The 15,669-nt window shown below is 37.2% G+C and overlaps 3 long non-coding RNA genes across 3 annotated transcripts; all 3 read right to left on the bottom strand.

Moving 5' to 3' along the window:
- Positions 1 to 258: 258 nt before the first annotated feature.
- Positions 259 to 1,015, bottom strand: LOC121051081. Its single transcript, XR_005805063.1, has 3 exons — positions 682 to 1,015; positions 465 to 548; positions 259 to 299 (listed from the first exon to the last, which is right to left on the bottom strand). It is a non-coding gene; the product is annotated as an uncharacterized LOC121051081 (long non-coding RNA).
- Positions 1,016 to 1,196: 181 nt separating this feature from the next.
- LOC121051080 lies at positions 1,197 to 2,437 on the bottom strand. The gene is made up of 3 exons (XR_005805062.1): positions 2,342 to 2,437; positions 2,072 to 2,144; positions 1,197 to 1,640 (listed from the first exon to the last, which is right to left on the bottom strand). It is a non-coding gene; the product is annotated as an uncharacterized LOC121051080 (long non-coding RNA).
- Positions 2,438 to 10,197: 7,760 nt separating this feature from the next.
- Positions 10,198 to 10,889, bottom strand: LOC112192373. The gene is made up of 3 exons (XR_002933507.2): positions 10,833 to 10,889; positions 10,542 to 10,726; positions 10,198 to 10,342 (listed from the first exon to the last, which is right to left on the bottom strand). It is a non-coding gene; the product is annotated as an uncharacterized LOC112192373 (long non-coding RNA).
- Between the last annotated feature and the right edge of the window lie 4,780 nt (positions 10,890 to 15,669).

Below are 15,669 nucleotides of genomic sequence, written 5' to 3'. Positions count from 1 at the left end.
TATCATCATTATTCCATTTGAGTATATAAATATTAGGTACACTAAAACACATTATTTTACATATTATAAAATCTGGTACTTTAAGCCAGATTTCAAAATTACATATATGTTACACATTATTTGAAGTCGGATACTTTAGCTAGATTTCAACACATGGTAACCAAGTAGGTATACATGTGCATATTACAAAAAATGGTTAAACTTCGCAAAAAAACTTGTCGACGATAGCAGTTCAGACTCCGCATCTTTAGCTAGTTCTTTGTTCTATTTACTGCTATCAAGTCCTCACAAATGGTCACCTAATTAGCCAAGACAAAGTAAGAATGCAGCAGAAGGGAATAAGAATGGATAACAGTTGAATATGTAGCAAGTAACGGAAAAACAGAGAATTCCAGGAGCTGTTTCAAACTGGAAAAACTTAATCAAAATTTGTTATATTAGAAACATAGAGAGAGTAGCTATACATCCAATGCTCTCGTTTCCAGTTAGTGTCGTCTTGAGTTCCTTACACCTTCATCAAAGTAGATGGCCTCCATGCCATATCTGTGCTGTACATAAAACATCAAGGCAATAAAGTCAAAGTTAGAGACAATAGAAGCCGAAGAATCACTGACAATAAGAGTTGCTAATGCACATAAGCAGAAATACAATTAACCATATACAAAGCAAAGCAGAACTTACTCAGAAAAATACGTGTTTAGGATGCAGCTGAGCTACTTGCCAAAACTTGGTATCGAACATATTTATGAAGCAATGAATAAGGACATTGCTTGCTGGTGTAGTAATATGTGGTTTGATTCATTACAACTCTCTCATCTGATTCAGTCGAGACAGTTGCAAGTGCATAAATTCCTGGAAAGAACGATGACAAAATTAATCCAACTATTTCAGTCATTTGGAGAAAATGAATTGTAATATATATGAAAAGAGTAGTAGATATGTTACTTAGCCATTTCTAATTGCTGGTACACAAATTCATTCTCTTTGTATCATTTATTTGGGATAGAAAGAAAAAAAAAAAGCCATTCTTTTCAGGATTATTTGGTTGGGAACAAAAAATAGACAGAAAGTAGGATCAATATTCAGGAACCCCTCCTTCTGGAAAAATAGGTTCAGTGGGAGCTGGAATTTGGGATCAAAGCTGAAACTATTAAATTAAAGTGATTTGAGTGATCAATCCATCTATTCGATCTCTACTTGATAAACCAAATACAGAAGCACTACACAACTCCACCACAAAAGTCCATAGCTATCCCTGCTCTCTATTAACCACCATAACCAAACAGCTTTTCCTGGATTCCATGCTCCCTTTCCAAAGCACCAATGCACTCACTGGTAACCCCAAAACCATGTACTGATAACCCCAAAACCATAAATACTCCGAAACAGCCAAATATATAATTTGCCTAAACATACAGAGCATATCAAATATTTTTTTTTCACACTTTTTGCTAAAATCAATTCTGAGTACCATTGAGCCAGCAATCAAATATACGGTGTAAAGGCAAATCGATCAACTCTATGATTGTTAAAACATGCTAACACCAAAACAATTCATTAGTGTTTGTTTTTCGCTTTTCAGCTAAACATCTCTTCATCATTTGATGCTTCAAGAATCTGAGCCATAGAAAAGAGTTAACCTGCGGTCAACTTACACAATGTTAGAGACTACTAAAATAGAACTGCTGCAAGGTCAAACCTATACAATGTTAGAGACTACTAAAATAGAACTATAGTGGGTGAAGCAATAAGTCATTTCACATTTTAAATGTAGTCCTTGGTACAAATTTACTGAGAGAATGACCTTGCGATAATCTATCAACACATCAAAAGAAATATGATAGCAAATAAGGAAAGTTAAAAACCTGTATACATAACCAATTCAAGCAAATATAAAATTGGAGTATAAGGAAAGCAAATGAATGCATAACCAATTTAAGCAAATGTCTTAACAATTAGCCAAGCTCAATAGTTGACAAAGAACATTGGATAACTTTAAGATCATAGCTTTAAGGTAAGTAAAATGAAAACAACCCTTTAGCATACAAAGTAAAAGGCTTGAAATTCTTACCAAAATTGGTTTTGTTCAAAGCAAGACTTGAAATTCGTTGCCGGAATCAAAACCACCAAGTCAACTTCAATAACTGGGCAATGAGTTGCAAAATTTCAGGCAATATTGTTCCAAACATCACACATTGTATACTGCGATGAACTAAACCATATATCAATATTCTAGAAGGCACTACTACTAACAGATTACAGGAACCCTAATCATACCTCATGTGCATCATGATATGAACTTATATTCTACTTATCTGTCTATAATGAATCAGAAAATAACCTGCACGTAACCTCCCAGTGAGATTCTGAAGCGCAGCTGCAGCATGTTCTCCCTCCCTAAACTGAACGTACACATGCCTGAATTATTCAATCACAAAATCCTACTTTTAGCCAAAAAAAAAATAATAATAATAATAAAGAATTTAAAACTGAGAAGTAAAACCATGCGGTCAGCCAAATTATCACAGATTTTCAAGGTCTTGATCTGTCTGTGATTGCTCAGCTCTTCAAATAGGTTCTCATGGAGATCCCGCACACAAAAATCAGATAAAGAACTTTAACAATTTTGGTTAAAGTCAAGGAGTAGAGAGTTGAAACTGGGAGTACAACTTTCTCAAAATCAATATATATATATATATATATATATATATATATATATATCCAAATTGAATGAACTTTAGTTATGAAAAGGTAATGTCAATACTAAGTAGCACTGATACGGGTACGGATATCCGAATACGATGCGATGCGATACGTGGATACGGCAAATCTTAAATATAATAGGATACGGATACGAGAAGGATACGTCAATTAAATATATATATATATATATATAATTAGAAATTTTTTTTTGAATAATCTATCTAATAAAAATAAATAAGTCAATAATAATAATTAAATCCAACAAATTTGAGCTCCATGTTCTTAGCATGTGCCTTCAGACACGTGAATGATGTGATCATGACTCACTGTAGAGGTTCCATTACCTCCAAGAAAGAAACCGTCAAGTTTCTGTCTCCTCTGTAACGTCCCGTATCTCAATTTACCTGTTTACTAATCATTTGGACGGTAAACGACAATTACTTTCACTTTTACTTTGTTTCGATTCTTTTAGTGGCCCTAAAAGTTGACTTTTTATTCGGGTCAAAATTTGAAAAAATGTTCTTCATGAAAGTTGTAGGGGACATTAAACCGAGCGCATGCATATGTGGTACGTAAAAATTGGAGCTCGTATGCAAAAGTTATAAGCGAAATACTAAAATTACTGTTCATATGGTAAGTTTCTATAAATAGCCAACTTACTGTGGTAAGTTTCCATTTTCGGAAACTTACCCAGCTTTTCTCTCTCTTCTCCCCCGATTCTTTCTTCTTTTCGGCCCGATTTCTTCTTCCTCTGATTTCTTCCTCCTACAGCCACCCCACGATGGAATCTGGGCACCTTCAAGCTCGCCTCCTCCTTCTTGTCACGCCTGTGGTGGTGTTTTGCGGTGACTCGACCGGTAGAGCTCGGAATTGAGCCGTGAAGTTCACTGTAGCAGCTTGGTAGTTTTGTCGATTACCGGCGATTCCGGCCGTCTCCGGCCACCAAACAGGCGTCGAAGGTTCTGTTTTTGTCATAGATCATTTCCCCTAAGGTCTTTCATTTCAATTTTCAGTGTAGAGGTCGAATTAACAATTTCAATTTCTAGGGTTCTTGGAATTTCTGGAAATTTTTGCACCGGCCGGTTTCGACTGTTTAAAAGTAAAATTGGGATGTGTTGTAGTTGAGAAAAATGATCAATGTGTTGAGTAGGTGTTGCTGTCAAATTTTGGTGTCCATTGGAGTTGGTGGCAGTGGCGGCGACGCCGCCACTGTGGACGGTTGTAGCGGCGGCTAAGGTAGCTTTTTAATTTCGATTTCTGGCTAGTTAAATTCTATAATTATCATAGAGAATATATGTGAAGTTTGGTGAATTTTGGAGGAGTTTGGAATTGTTTGTGAATTTCCGAAGTTTGAAGTTTTGTGATTGAATTGTGGGAAGTCCGGCCGTCGGATTTCCCTCGTTTTCATTGTGGAATATGTAAATTGAGGAATTGGTGTTGTGGAAGAGATTTGGGGGAATTTGAGAAGTAATGGAGATAGGGATTTTCGGGTTTCGTTTAGGTTCGTATTTATTTTATCGGATTGCCGTTTACGGAAATATAATTGTGTATAGGGCAATGTCGCGAGCTACGGCTAGATAACGGAACTCGTTTGCGTGGTCGCCCAATAGTATTGTGAGTGGACTTTTGATTTGAAGTGATGCATGCAATATTATTTCGTAATTAATTATTACGTTTATTATTTGAGAATATAAATTGATTTATCTCGGTTATAATTTCAAAATGATTTTGGCTCTAAGTTTTAAAAGGATATTGCGAATTTTGAAATAAAGTATGATGATTTGCTATCGGAAGTGATTTCGGATTTGTTTGGGTTTTGAGATTTAGGAAATATTATAAAGTGATTTTGGGAATGGATTGTTTTTAGATTTCAAATGGAATTTTTGTCGAGAAAACGATTGATTTAATTATTCTTTTAGCGTGTGGGACACGTACGCTGTTGATTTTTGTGACTTACTACAAGAATTTCCGGGTACGGTTGGGAATCATACCCCTGTTTTCTTTATTCGCGGGACTTATTGGGAAGCCTTATAGATTTATTGGATTTGAATGGTTTTTACCCGCTATACCTGGGTCGCTTTATTTTATTGCTAGCTAGCCTATTAGTACTCCTCCCTGCTTACTATGTGTTCGTGTGTGAGTAAGAGCAGAGCATGGGATGCTCCAGAGTGTGGGACACTCCGACCCGAGTTTGGGAGGCTCCCTTCTTTCGTATGGTGAAACTTCTTCCTCATATCTTATCGTTGCTTGACTAGAGGGGCCAGTCCGATTTTCACTGTAGCCAGCGGGGCTAGTCCTATCTTCTTGAGAAACGATATTTCAGTTTTACAATATATTTTCGAATGTTGTGACTAGCGAGGCTAGTCGGTTTATCGTTTTGAAATCCTTGGATTTAAAGCTAAATGTGTTTTACCATTTGTGCATGCATCGAGTTTTTAAAGGAATAAATGTGGGAAAGTATGAAATCCTTCTTATTTTAAATTGTTTATTTTTATCCACTCACGCTAACGTTTTTCGTCTACTTTCCTCTGGGCCTTTGGGTTTCTAATGCCCAGTTTGCAGACGTTATTAGTTGAGGTCAGGCGTACGTGGTTCGAGGCATAGCTGATGAATAGTTTCCTCACTTCTTCACTTGGCTCTGATATTTTGTGAGTTAATAGTTTTGGGTAGTTCACTTTAGGGGTGACTCGGCCAATTCTTGGTAGAGTTATCTCTAAGGTAGGCCCCGCAGGGCCACCTCTGATTTCATGGTGAAATCCAGGGAGGGTCCTGTCAATTTGGTATCAGAGCATTGGGTTGTTAGGTTCTGTAGACTCGTTTCTATTCTGTTACCTTATATGCTTGGTGTTTCCCAGTACCTCTCGAGTGATGGCCCGACTGCAGCGGTTCCCCATCGTGTACTCTTCGGTGCTGTGGTATTCATCAAGTGTGTATGGTACATAGCTAGTTGGTTTTCTTCTGGTGTTATGCCTCTTGTACGCCGACCTCCTAGGGTTTTCTTTGCGTATTCGATTGGTTAACTGTCTTGCCCTTATCCCTGGTGATGGTAGAGTAAAACTACTCTACAGTTTCGAGTTGTGCTACGAAATGTGATTGGAGGAAAAATGTTGTGGTTGTCTTTTCCTCCATGCCAACAAGTTTGTTGGGGCAGGGATTAAGGTGCGGAAACCGGAGTTCGAGTTTGTGTTTGAGAGTCTGAGATGAGTGACAATATTTTTGGGTTGTCTCTGCGTACTATAATTGCTTCGGAAATCAGGATCGTTGGTGGGAATGGAACTAGTGGTAATAATGGTGGTTTTGACTTTCAACCAAGTTTCGAGAAATATGTTTTGTGATGTGATCGGTTGTTAAGTAGCATTTGAAATATTATTGGGAGTTTTTGGTGATTCCTTGGGAACAGGGCCGGTCCTGAGAGTGTAGAGGCCTGAGGCGAATATATACATTTTTGTTTCCTTATCAAATTATTTTTTATTTAATTTAATAATTATATAATGATAACAGCGAAAAGAAACATATAGTATTTATGTTATATAAGTACTTCAAAGACATATGACTCGAGAACATGTCTGTACGAAAAAAAAAAAAAACTAATTCAAAAATATACAAAAAAAAACTTAAGAAAATATATGCAAAAATGTCATTAGTGGGATTCAAACTCATGCTAAAAAAGACCCCTAAAAGGCAGCCTTGCCACTACTCTAATTTATAACATTGGTGATTTAGGTGCATAGTTTATATATATTATATAATATTTACTGAAAGTCAGAGTTATGAGGCCCCCAAAAGCTGGTGGCCTGAGACGGTTGCCTCAGTGGGCAGCCCTCAGGGCCGGCTCTGCTTGGGAATCTCAGTGTTGGAAATCATTTACAGAGAAAATTGAATAAATATTCTAAATTTTTATGGCTAGATGTTGTGTTTCCAAGTGACTCTGGTCACTGATAATGGCAAAGTATTCCAGTGGTGATTAATTCAAGAAATTGGATCGTTATGTGGTGGGACCACTTTTGGATCCGAGTGTTGTGGTGTTTGATACAAGATATTGGACGAGTGCCATTTGTTCTCTATCATGGATACCATTTAAGGAAGACCTGGTGAATGGTGGTTTGTCGTCCTGGAAAACTGTTTGTTGTTTGAGTTTAAAACGTGTAGAGGATTGCTTTGGAGGAATTGAGTGGTCACACTATCTTGGTGCCATTACTGGTGGTAATGGTTAAGCTGTGAGATATCAGTTCTGACAACAAGTCTCGGAAGATGTGTTACATGACGTGATCGGCTATGTAAGTGACATTTGGGGACGTGTATAGTTGTTACTTGTCCGTGTTAATTTCGAGGGCGAAATTTTTATAAGGAGGGGAGATTGTAACGTCTCGTATCTCAATTAACCTGTTTACTAGTCATTTGGACGGTAAACGACAATTACTTTCACTTTTACTTTGTTTCGATTCTTTTAGTGGCCCTAAAAGTTGACTTTTTATTAGGGTCAAAATTTGAGAAAATGTTCTTCATGAAAGTTGTAGGGGACGTTAAACGAGCGCGTGCATATGTGGTACGTGAAAATCGGAGCTTGTATGCAAAAGTTATACGCGAAATACTAAAGTTACTGTTCATGTGATAAGTTTCTATAAATAGCCAACTTACTGTGGTAAGTTTCCATTTTTGGAAACTTACCCAGCTTTTCTCTCTCTTCTCCCCCGATTGTTTCTTCTTTTCGGCCCGATTTCTTCTTCCTCTGATTTCTTCCTCCTCCGGCCACCCCACGATGGAATTCGGGCACCTTCAAGCTCGTCTCCTCCTTCTTGTCATGCCTGTGGTGGTGTTTTGCGGTGGCTCGACCGGTAGAGCTTGGAATTGAGCCGTGAAGTTCACTGTAGCAGTTTGGGAGTTTTGTCGATTTCCGGCTATTCCGGCCGTCTCCGGCCACCAAACCAGCGTCGAAGGTTCGGTTTTTGACATAGATAATTTCCCCTAAGGTCTTTCATTTCAATTTGCAGTGTAGAGGTCGAATTAACAATTTCAATTTCTAGGGTTCTTGGAATTTCTGGAAATTTTTGCACCGGACGGTTTCGACTGTTTAAAAGTAAAATTGGGATGTGTTGTAGTTGAGAAAAATGATCAGTGTGTTGAGTAGGTGTTGCTGTCAAATTTTGGTGTCCATTGGAGTTGGTGGCAGTGGCGGCGGCGGCGCCACTGTGGACGGCTATAGCCGCGGCTAGGGTAGCTTTTTAATTTTGATTTCTGGCTAGTTAAATTCTATAATTATCATAGAGAATATATGTGACGTTTGGTGAATTTTGGAGGAGTTTGGAATTGTTTGTGAATTTCCGAAGTTTGAAGTTTTGTGATTGAATTGTGGGAAGTCCGGCCGTCGGATTTCCCTCATTTTCATTGTGGAATATGTAAATTGAGGAATTGGTGTTGTGGAAGAGATTTGGGGGAATTTGAGAAGTAATGGAGATAGGGATTTTCAGGTTTCGTTTAGGTTCGTATTTATTTTATCGGATTGCCGTTTACGGAAATATAATTGTGTACAGGGCAATGTCGCGAGCTACGGCTAGATGAAGGAACTCATTTCGTGGTCGCCCAATAGTACTGTGAGTGGATTTTTGATTTGAAGTGATGCATGCAATATTATTTCATAATTAATTATTACGTTTATTATTTGAGAATATAAATTGATTTATCTCGGTTATAATTTCAGAATGATTTTGGCTCTAAGTTTTAAAAGGATATTGCGAATTTTGAAATAAAGTATGATGATTTGCTATCGGAAGTGATTTCGGATTTGTTTGGGTTTTGAGATTTATGAAATATTATAAAGTGATTTTGGGAATGAATTGTTTTTAGATTTCAAATGGAATTTTTGTCGAGGAAACGATTGATTTAATTATTCTTTTAGCGTGTGGGACACGCTGTTGATTTTTGTGACTTACTACGAGAATTTCCGGGTACGGTTGGGAATCGTACCCGTGTTTTCTTTATTAGCGGGACTTATGGGGAAGCCTTAGAGATTTACTGGATTTGAATAGTTTTTACCCGCCATACCTGGGTCGCTTTATTTTATTGCTAGCTAGCCTATTAGTACTCCTCCCTGCTTACTATGTGTTTGTGGGTGAGTAAGAGCAGAGCATGGGATGCTCTAGAGTGTGGGACACTCCGACCCGAGCCTGAGATGCTCCCTTCTTTCGTATGGTGAAACTTCTTCCCCATATCTTATCGTTGCTTGACTAGCGGGGCTAGTCCGATTTTCACTGTAGCCAGCGGGCCTGGTCTTATCTTCTTGAGAAACGAGATTTCGGTTTTACGATTTATTTTTTGAATGTTGTGACTAGCGAGGCTAGTCGGTTTATCGTTTTGATATCCTTGGATTTAAAGCTAAATGTGTTTTACCATTTGTGCATGCATCGAGTTTTTAAAGGAATAAATGTGGGAAAGTATGAAATCCTTCTTATTTTAAATTGATTATTTTTGTCCACTCACGCTAACGTTTTTCATCTACTTTCCCATGGGCCTTTCGGTTTCTAATGCTCAGTTTGCAAGCGTTATTAGTTGAGGTTGGGCGTATGTGGTTCGAGGCATAGCTGATGAATAGCTTCCGCACTTCTTCATTTGGCTCTGATATTTTGTGAGTTAATAGTTTTGGGTAGTTCACTTTAGGGGTGACTCGGCCAATTCTCTGTAGAGTTATCTCTAGGGTGGGCCCCGCAGGGCCACCTGGGATTTCAGGGTGAAATCCCGGGCGGGTCCTGTCATCCTCTCTCTCTTGGGCGGGTCCTGTCATCCTCTCTCTCTTCAAGAAGTCCCACATTCACATTTCAAAAAAAAAAAAAAGTCCCACATTCACTATAACCTTGATCCCCCCGTCTCCCTCTCTGTCAAGCATTAGAAAAACTGAGGTCCATGCCTCAATGTGGCATCAATCTCAAGCTCTTGTCCTCTTCTGCTCCTTTCTCCTCCTCTTCCTTATCTTAATACTCAGATCAAACCTCTCATCTCCGACGCTGACTGATCAGACGACCTCCTCGCGTCCGCCCTCTGCTACATCCTTAAGTCTCTCTCCACAGCGTCATCTCACCGAAGCCCAAGCCTACCCGGACCGGATCCCCAACTCTCCCGGCCTGATATCTGCCTCGAGAAGCAGGACCGTTCTGAAATGGAGAGCCGAGTTCCAATCCATTCTGGAAGACAGCGTCGCTGGTGACTGCCGGAGCTGATTCCGTTTTTTTTTTTTTTTTTCAGGGTAAAAAGTCAGTATTATCCCCACATATCCGATTTATTTACGTTCTTACGTATCTAAATAGGATACGGATGTATCCAAACCATATCCAAATCTGGATACACGTATCCGAGCGTATCGTACCCGTTTCCCTGATCGATACGGGATACGAAGGCAAAATCACGTATCCGTGCATCATAGGTCAATACAATCCAAACTGTTGCAAGAGTAAGTCAAACTCATTAAAACTTTAAAAAACTGAATGTAGGAACTAACCTAGCATGGTCAGACAATGAACAGCAGCAATGGTGGTTGTTATATGCTTTTTCGGAAAATCTAACTTTTTAATGTCATAACATATCTCTTGAACCATTATCTCACTCTGCTCAACCTTCGTTTCGATTTCTGGATCTTATACATGAGTTCCTACTTCAGAGGATCACAAAAGAAATAAATAAAGTAAAAGAGCGACAACATATCACAACAAAAACAAATTAGCCATATATAGCAAAAACAATACTAATGGACAGAGTTCATTAACAGGCCTCCATGGCTTGTGTACCGGCAGTAAGAGAAAAGGAAAAATAAAAAAAGAGGAAAAGCTATCGAGATCATGTACTATTACCTGCTCCTTATCATATGGATTAAGAAGCTTCTCCATTGAAGCTTAAGGTCGCTTGCTGTACTACTTGAACTCTATGTGACAATGGTTTATCTGGCGAATGAAGACCCACAACAATTACTGAAATCTGACCTCCGACCTCTTCCAACCAATTACTGAAATCGCAAACTCCACAACAAACAATATCCCTGAAACATGAAAACCCATATCAATTCAAAAGCAACGGCAGCAAAAACCCCAATGAAAACCCAAAAATCTAGAAATTTTCAAATCGCCCAAACATCAAAATCTCACCTCCAAGCTCTTCTAACCAATTACTGAAATCGGAAATCCCACAACGAACAATATCCCAAAAACATGAAAACCCATATCAATTCAAAAGCAACTACACCAAAAACCCCAATGAAAACCCAAAAACCTAGAGATCTACCGCGTAATACCTTCGATGTTAAACCTTTCACAATCCAGGCAACCAACAGCCGACCACTTATCCAAACCGAACAGAAACCAATCTCTTCCCTTCTTCCCACGATGGTCCCAACGATTTAATAGCTTCTATCGCCTTCCTGTGCTGTACTCCCTTCGACTGCAAAAAGCCAACCTCACAATAGCCACCATCGAATAACAACGCACTACACCAATGAGACAGCGCATTTGACAAAAAAAGACCAGGGGCAAAAGCATCACTTCAAATCGGGCCCTTAAGAACAATGCTTAAGAACAGTAACTGACCTTTGGTATATAGTAAATATAGTAAATTTTCCATGAACTGATTATAAATCATTTGCAGAGAATTCCTATCAATGAAAAAAAAACAGCAGGTTTCAGTCTAACAAAAGGAGAGACTTCACCCACACGTACTCTATCTAGAGCTGAACCCACGTTGGCTTTGGGCCTTTCCTGTGTAGCTTAGTTTCCTGCAAAAGCAATATAAGAAAAAATCAATCAGAAACCAAGTGAAGGTAGGAGCAAAATTTAGGAAATTGAGATAAGGGTTCCTGCTTTGACGAATGAAACTGAGGAGAAATTAACTCACAGAGACAGTTGGACAATTAGTCAGTTTGATATGAGTACTGCAGGGTCAAAATAAGCAAAGCAGTTCTTAACGTTTAGTCACAGCAGGAAATCAAGCTTCTTGCTCAAAACAGTCACCTGCGAACACAGATACACTTTTTTTTTCTTGATAAACACAGATATTTACAAGTTAATAACTGGCATCAATGATAAATGAGGCCAAGCACAAAAAGTCAATCTTTCAACCTGAATTGACTACATAATCAATCGAACTGAAGTTAGAAAGGAATTCCATACAAACCATTATTATGATCAGTAATATGCTATGAGAGATCATGCAATATACAAACATCTTTGTTAGATATCTATTCAGATTTTCAAACAGGGGAAGAAAAGATCTTGGAATGTTAATTAATCTTGGTTAATGAAACTAATAGAACATGTGAGTTTGATCTTGTCAAATAATCAAGTAAAGATAAAGAATCTGGTATAAGATATTATCATAATTTTCAACTAAGCAGACCTGACGCAGAATTACAACCATATTTAAACTAGCCTAGTATAAACATAAGTAATATTAGATAACAAACCAGTTTAGCATTTGGTGGTGAATATAACCAGTTAAGCATGAACACAAAGTATCTATGTTTGTAAAAGAAAATGGTAATGCATTCTAATAAGAAACAGAAGAATCACCCTACTTGATCCAGCCTAGCATAAAAGCAAATAATGCATGGTTGTAAAAGAAGCCAAACTTAATAAACTGGTATTTCCGAAGTTAAAATCTGAGTTTCTGAAACTAAGAGGCTCAGACTAAAGTCCAGTTTATATTAGAATGAGCGACTATAAGCTGTGTGAGCTGAAGCTGTCAATTTGAGGTCTGACTAGATTGGTGGCTCTAAAGATGGAGGAAGTTTACAGGAAAAAGATTGATTGATCAACAATGATTGCTTGGTACTCAAATATTTTGAAGTTGTTTTTTTTTTCTCTATCATTTTCGCAGAAGAGAAACAAATTGAATGTTAATTCAAATGTTAGGTTTTATAAACTGAGTGGCAGCCAACACATGACTGTTGGAGAATACACGCATAAGATAGGAGACTATAACCATTTGCATTATTTTGGAATCAGATTTAGCCACTGTATTCATAAAAGTTCAAGGCTAAGTTTTGAATAGATGGAAGTAGTTTAGAGTACCATTAATGGAGAAATTCATAACCGCTCAAGAATTCTAAGACATTTGATACAACAAAAACTCTGGTGGCATAATTTGAGCAAGTAAAAGTTATCGCCAATCACCTGAAACAACTTAGGCAAAATCTATCCAATTCGAAGCTCAATCTCCATCTTCACAACCTCCATAACCTGCTATACCAATACAATATCCCAATAAGCCTAAAATTTGAGTTTGTTTTGCACTGAACACACTTATATAAAGTAATAACAATTGGAAAGCATCCTACACATTTGATTGAATAAAGGAATTCGAACATTGTTTCTGTGAGATGGACCCAGTTCTATGGACTCGCTTGATCTTCACAACACGAAGAGACTGAACCTTTGGGTAAATGATCAACTAATACAAAAACCGGGCTACTGTTGCCAGCACGTTGAAAGCAGATGAAGTAACCCTTCTAGTTCCAAAAACTACAGCAAAACAAAATAAAAATGACAATAAGAATTGGGGAAGATAATCACCAACATCCACCATCAGAAAAAGAAAACGTAAATATTAATGAATCAGAATTAATATATATATATATATATGTATCTATATATATATGTGTGTGTGTGTGTGTGGAAGTTCTTATACTTTTATATATAATATGTGCATTAGTGCATATATATATTCTACATATTGGTTGACCAATTCGATCGGATTCTAAAATATGGTGAAATTGGCTAAATTTTTTACCACACTCATAATTTATTTTAATAAACTCATCCAACGGTTGGTACGGTTTTTCCATTTTCTTTGAATTGACAGTGGTATCAAAGCTAGAACTACTCAAGATCTAGTTTGTATATAGTGATCAAGCTTCAAGCTTGAGGAAACTCAAGCAGCATATCCATCCAGTAAGGTTCTTACTATGTAAATTACTTTTTGTCTATTATCTTGCTATTTTATTACCTTGCTCATCTGTTAGAACTAAAATCTTGTTATAGAAAGATTTGTCACTCATATTTCATAGTAAAATGATAGGAGCATTTTAATGCGACGTTTTAACTGTTATTTCCCTATATTTCCTACGTTATTTCCTTAATAAAACTCTGTTTAGGAAAGTTTCCATTCTTTGAATGGGAAAGTTCCTAATTGTAGAAAGTTTCCGTTTTGTAATAAGTTTCCGTTTTGTAGTTTCTATTTTTCATTTTTAGAAAGTTTCCCATTTTAGTTTAGGAAAGTTTCCATTTCTTATTTTAGAAAGCTTCTATTTTCAGGTCTTTGGAATAAATAAGCTGAATTGAGTTCATAAATGGAAAGAGAAGCTTCATGAAGATGAAATGGCAAGAAGGTGACATCAAGAGAAAAATGTGGAGACTTAAGAGTTTTGTCGTCCAAAGCAAGAGGAAATCAAGGAAGAGTTTTTAAAAAGGAAAATATATTTTCCTTGGGGATTAAATTTGCCGTGTAATACTTAAGGAAAAACAAGGTGACAACGTGGGAATTAAAGATGATTGATTGAGGATTTCAAGGAGAGATTTTCTTGGGAGACTTTTATGGAAAGAAATATTGTTGGAGGAATAATTTGGTGTGATTGCCAACGTGAAAATCAGAAATAATCAAGGAGATGACGCCAAGAGAGATTCAAGAGAGATTTTTATGGAAGGAAAATATGTGTGCACCAAGGAAAAGCTCAAAACATGTCTAGGTCCATCCCTAAATTCCCTAAAGGAATTTTAGCCGAAATTCATAAAGAAAATCAGAATAATTTCAAGGAAATTTGGCAATTAAATATTAGGGAGGTATTTTAGAGAATTTTGATTGGTTGGAACACATCACAAGGCTTACTTGGCATTCTATGATTGGTTGGACCACATCACAAGCTTACTTGGCGAATTATCATTGGTTGAAGCTATGTGGAAAATTTGCTTTGTGAACCCTAGCCGTGCTCCTATATATACCCACCTCTTCATTCATAAAATTCTCTCCACAACGTCAAGCTTTCTCTCCATCCTCTAGTTTCAAGTCTCTGCGTCTTCAAGCAAAGAGAAGAAGAGAAGAAGAAGCCATGAAGCCTCCTAGCCGCCTTCATCTACCTTGTGTCGTGAAGCTTTGGAGCCTTGCTTTCAAGATCCAAGACCAACGTCTCAAGCTTTCCACCATTCATCCTTCATGGTGTAATTCTATCTTATTCCTTGTAACCTTTTTGGTTTTCTTTGTTTTGATTTCGTATGAACTTGATTTCTAGTTGACATGACGTTAAGGGCAAAGTTTAAAGCCCATTTTTATGTTTTGAAATAAAGTTGTGATTTCTTTATGTTGATTGATATGTTGCTTATGTGAGATTGCTTGATTGATTTTGGATTATAGAAAACTTTTGCATGTTTATGTTCTTTGGTGGCCAACTTAGGATATATGCATGTAATTGGAGCTAATTTAAGTAGTAAAGGCTTTGGACAAAAGTCGAAATCAATTAAGGAGGATTGCAAATAGGTGAACTTATTCATAACTAGGTTGTGCACTTTGGTTGACATCATTTCTTTGTTCTTAATGCGTTGAATGTGTTCTTGATTAGCTAGCTTTCTAGACTATGATTGCATGTTTAATAGGATTGATTTAGGTGTTTTCACTTAGATTAATTATTCAAAGAAAGTAAAAAATGGGAAATCGTTTGCTTTCTAACGTTTCACGTGGTCAACTTCTTCCTCATGACATAGAAAATCAACTATAGGAATTGTGATTGGATTTCATTCATATGATTGTGGTTTTGATCTTTGTTACATCTATGAAATATTAATGGCGAAACTTTTTGTAACAAAACCTTTAGAATGTTTATATGATGAACAAAATTGTGATCATACTTTACATATTCCAAAAAATTATAATAAGGATATTTCTGTTGTTAGTAGTTCTGTAAATTCTATTTGTGATATGTTACATATGCAATCAAAAAAC

This window comes from Rosa chinensis, chromosome 1, assembly GCF_002994745.2.
Source record: "Rosa chinensis cultivar Old Blush chromosome 1, RchiOBHm-V2, whole genome shotgun sequence".
Classification (NCBI taxonomy): Eukaryota; Viridiplantae; Streptophyta; class Magnoliopsida; order Rosales; family Rosaceae; genus Rosa; species Rosa chinensis.
The sequence above is the reverse complement of the archived record's forward strand: the minus strand, read 5'-3'. Positions and strand labels throughout refer to the sequence as shown.